This window comes from Thalia democratica, unplaced genomic scaffold, assembly GCF_965202585.1.
Source record: "Thalia democratica unplaced genomic scaffold, ktThaDemo2.hap1.1 HAP1_SCAFFOLD_1929, whole genome shotgun sequence".
In the NCBI taxonomy this organism is placed as follows: Eukaryota; Metazoa; Chordata; class Thaliacea; order Salpida; family Salpidae; genus Thalia; species Thalia democratica.
The window spans coordinates 1-5,000 of record NW_028140722.1 but is presented as its reverse complement, the minus strand read 5'-3'; the positions used below and the strand labels follow the sequence as shown (position 1 = coordinate 5,000).

Genomic DNA, 5,000 nt, shown 5'->3' with positions numbered 1-5,000 from the left:
TATTTTATTTTAATTCTATATAATAACTATTTTATATTTTTATTAAAAATTTTCTTGTTCAGTTTCTAAGCAACCACAGTTACGTTTATATGTTTAATTCTATTGTATTCTATATTTATCGATAATTTAATAAATGTTTTAAAAGACTATTCTGGTTTTCCACGCTCTCTTCAAAAATGTGAGTTCTTTTAATTCTTCCACTTAATTATTCATTTTAAAGTAAAACAACTAGTTATACATATTATTATATTATAATGTATGTGTATTAGATACTATTATTTTATAACATAAACATAGATGAGTTATTAAATTAAACGTCAAATATTTTATTACCTAAAATTAAGTTAATCGTAAAATCTGATGTAGTATGAGATATTCTTTAGAAACTAACTATAAATATTCTTGAAGTAAAACAAAACCATCTATAAATAGAACAATGAGAAATAGTAAAACAAACTAAACACAACATGTTTATTTTAACATTGTTTTTTATTTAGTTTAATCACTTAATAAACTTTACTTCTAATCATAGTATTTAATATAGAATATAGTTAACAATCTTTTAAACAAAGTCTTAAATAAAGTTACAGGGAGTAATTGTAATTAAAACACCAAAAAAAAAGGTTTTAATAAAAAAAATACTTACATCAAGTTAAAATTTTATAAGGATTAATTTTAAAATATCAAATTGATTGTAAATCAAGTGCAAATAGGTTTTTTAAACAAACCGAAGGGTTTATAAAGGCTTGTAAACGCTTTCAAACGCCTACGACCATACCACACTGAGCACACCCCATCTCGTCCGATCTGGGAAGTTAAGCAGTGTCGGGCGTGGTTAGTACTTAGATGGGTGACCGCTTGGGAATACCACGTGCCGTAGGCTTTTGCTTTTTGAATTCATCTTTTTTGTACTATTTTTCTTTCTGACCTATTTATACTTATTACTCGTTTATTTACATTTCTTTAACGCTTAAAAGAAAAGTAAATTCTAGTTATTAGCAAATAAAAACGTAAGCCAATCAGATAACGTTATTTGCTGTTTAAACCAATTAGAGCGCTAAAAAAGTGGTTTGACCAGTTTGAGATATCGAAAAAATAATGGCACCATCTTGTAGAGTACAATTTTCTGATGTAAAATTAATACAATTAGTCTTTTATACTAAAACTTAAAAGTTTTTTTGTCCAAAAACAAATAAAAGCGTGGCTACTTGAAAAATCAAACGAAAATAAATTTTGCACTTTTGTATTGTGAGGAGTCATAATAAGTTATTTACTGTTACCAACAGATACTAGCAAAAGCTTTTTAAAGTTTTGTATTAACTTAATGTATTTGTAATTACTTTTACTTAATAGAAACTATTGAATTACGTTTACTTAGTTTACTTTTGTATGTGTATTAAATATATAGCAATTTTGCTTGAACTTAAATAAAGATTATTAAACTATTAAAAGAAAACTATCAAAGTTTACTAACTCAAAAGCTAAATCTTAGTTATATTGTTATAAACATTTATGTTGTAATTTACTAATAACTAAATGAGTTTATTTCAAACAAAAAGAATTAAATAATGTTATGTTATGTCAAGCCTACTATATGAGGTATATAGGTATATAAGGTATACAAGCTTATGTTTGAAAGTTATAATAATTAAAATAAAAATAAATATTTAGTTGGTAAAATTTGTATTTAATATGCTTTGAAATTAGAGTTAGTATAGATGTTTTTTTTTTAAATATAATAAATATAAGTATTTAGTTACTAATAATAAACTAAAATACCAATTTTGTAGTTATTACAAAAAAAAAAACTTATCTTACTTAAAGTTCACTGTAATTGAAACATTATACAAAAGCTTTATAATTATAAGCTTTGAATAATTCTATTTGAATAAATAATAGATTCATAACTATATTCATGTTTGCATATTTAAATTATAAAAAGTTAGTGTTTTGTGTATTGACTTTATGATTATTTTATTTTAGTAACTGTTAGTTTTATACTTTAATAAAAGAAATATGGTTAACAAGTAAGTTAAAAATGAAAGAAGCATAAAAAAACACACTAATTAACTGCTTATTCAATAGTTTGATTATTTAATTATTTTTCTGTTATATAGTTTAATCGTATTGTATAAAAAATACAGAGGTTTAAAGTAAGTTTGAATAAAAATAAAACAAAACATATAATATAAGCATTAGTTAAAATACATAGTTTTTTTTTCTAAAAAAATTTAATTCTTTAATAATAAGTAGTAATTTAAATAAAAAATAATACAAGTAAAGTTATACAATATATATACTATAGTTTGTCAAACTAGGCAAACACTACTAGGCAAAAAACAAACTAGGCAAAAAACCTACAAAGTAGGCCACCACTACAATCCTATGTTCCAACTGGAAATTCAATGAGATCGTTACTGTACTTGTGATGAACGTTGATAATCCCCAAGATTGTAAGTCGAAGGCCTTACCCAACCTAACCAGCGCACTGGTTTTCTTACAACTGAATTAATCAACATTTATTATTGAATATAATCATTATTGATAGATAGAGGAATGTTGACAATCAACAACAGATTGTAGGTCAAAGGCATTACTCGACCCAAGTACCCACAACCTAGATTGAACAACATTTATTAGATAGATTTGTTTAATGATAGATAGAGGAATATTGTCAATCCACAACAGATTGTAAGTCAAAGGCATTACTCGACCCAAGTACCCACAACCTAGATTGAACAACATTTGTTAGATAGATTAGTTAGATAGATAAATAGTACAGTATAATCTCAAAGAATTTGAAGCCCGAACATTGAACGATAGTGGTGTTTCGTGACGACTAGCGGGATTCGATCTTACAACCTTCTGCTTATGAGTCAGCTGGATAAGACCACTGACCCACCGCGCCACGACAAAGATAAAGAAATATTTTGCTATATAAATAGGTTGATTTTTATAATTTTGTTATACAGTGTCAATTACAGTGAACTTCAAGTAAGATATACAACATATATATATTTCCGAGTCTGACTTTGAGTACTTTTTATATATTATTAACAAGATTTTTAGGAGTAATATCTGTTTAGTTCTTTAATATATCTTTAAAATAATAATATTTTTTAAGGTGTTTAAAACTTTTAGAAGCTGTATGTAATGTCTTTTAGTTTAATAGTTCTTTTAAATTAGTAAAAAAAATAAACATGGTTGAGTTATCAAATTAAACAAAATAGAACGTCAAGTATTTAATTACTAAAATTAATTTAATTAAAAAAAAATCTCAGGTAATCTAAAATGTCAGGAATTATTTAAAAATAAATATAAATTTAAAACTTATTATATTGAAAAGATTGATGAATAATACTCTTGAATGTATGCAATGTTTGTATTTGTAATGCAATAACATAAATGGATAGATCAATGACAAATTGTAAACATATTGTATTATTTTATTTTACGATTTTATTTTATTTATTTAATAATTCAATAAACTTTACTTCTACTTTTCCTGGTCTTAGGTAATTTATAGATAACAATTATTTAAACAAACACTTTTGTACAGTTACAATACAGTTTTAGTACAGTTTGGGAGTAACTGTTGATTAAAAAAACAAAAAAAAAGTTAATTCAGGTTAAAATTTTATAAGGAATAATTTTAAAATATCAAAATTGATTGTAAATCAAGTGCAAATAGGTTTTTTAAATAAACCGAAGGGTTTATAAAGGCTTGTAAACGCCTTCAAACGCCTACGACCATACCACACTGAGTACACCCCATCTCGTCCGATCTGGGAAGTTAAGCAGTGTCGGGCGTGGTTAGTACTTAGATGGGTGACCGCTTGGGAATACCACGTGCCGTAGGCCTTTGCTTTTTGAATTCATCTTTTTTGTACTATTTTTCTTTCTGACCTATTTATACTTATTACTCGTTTATTTACATTTCTTTAACGCTTAAAAGAAAAGAAAATTCTAGTTATTAGCAAACAAAAACTTAGCCAATCAGATAACGTTATTTGCTGTTTGCTTATTTGCTGTTTAAACCAATTAGAGCGCTAAAAAAGTGGTTTGACCAGTTTGAGATATCGAAAAAATAATGGCACCATCTTGTAGAGTACAATTTTCTGAGTTAAAATTAATACAACTAGTCTTTTATACTAAAACTTTAAAGTCTTTTTGTCCAAAACAAATAAAGCGTGGCTACTTGAAAAATCAAACGAAAATAAATTTTGCACTTTTGTATTGTGAGTCATAATAAGTTATATTACTGTTACCAACAGATACTAGCAAAAGCTTTTTAAAGTTTTGTATTAACTTAATGTATTTGTACTTAGTTTAAATTAATAGAGTTTATTTGGTTTACTTTATTATGTGTATTGAATGTGCTAGTATCTAAAAATAAATACAACTAAAACAAAACAAACAAGGAGAGTACTTGAATAGAACCAACACAATTTACAGACCAGTTGTGTACTAAATTTAAAGAAATTCTGAATAGTGAATATGCAATTATTATTATAAGTTCAAAGTTCACTTTAATTTAAATTAATGTATTTTGTAAATTGGTTTTATTTAATACGATAGTAGTGAATTACTTTATTTAATTTACTTTAGTATGTGTTGTATAACTTTATTTAAACCAGAAGCAAAACGGGATTATACTTTCAATAAACTACACAATTTACAGACCAGTTGTGTACTAAATAAAAAGCTATTGTGAATGGTGAATATGCAATTATTATTATAAGTTTATAAGTTCACAGTTTACAAAAGCTTTAGAATTTAGTTACTATTTTGTTCATATTTGCATATCTAATTTATGAAAAGTTAGTGTTATGTGTATTGGCTTTTTAATTTCTTTATTTGTAGAACTGTTAGTTTTATATTCTAAAGAAACATTTTTAAATAAATATGTTTAACAAGTAACTTAAAAATGGAAGAAATATATTGTATATATTGAACTATTTATATTTATTCTAGCTATTTGCTTAGTGTATTTATTAATG

The 5,000-nt window shown here is 25.1% G+C and overlaps 2 non-coding genes across 2 annotated transcripts; both read left to right on the top strand.

The window, feature by feature from the left end:
- Positions 1-764: 764 nt before the first annotated feature.
- Positions 765-883, top strand: LOC145848998 (5S ribosomal RNA). Its single transcript, XR_014372267.1, has one exon. It is a non-coding gene; the product is annotated as a 5S ribosomal RNA (ribosomal RNA).
- A 2,859-nt stretch (positions 884-3,742) lies between these two features.
- LOC145848994 (5S ribosomal RNA) lies at positions 3,743-3,861 on the top strand. Its single transcript, XR_014372262.1, has one exon. It is a non-coding gene; the product is annotated as a 5S ribosomal RNA (ribosomal RNA).
- Positions 3,862-5,000: the final 1,139 nt, after the last annotated feature.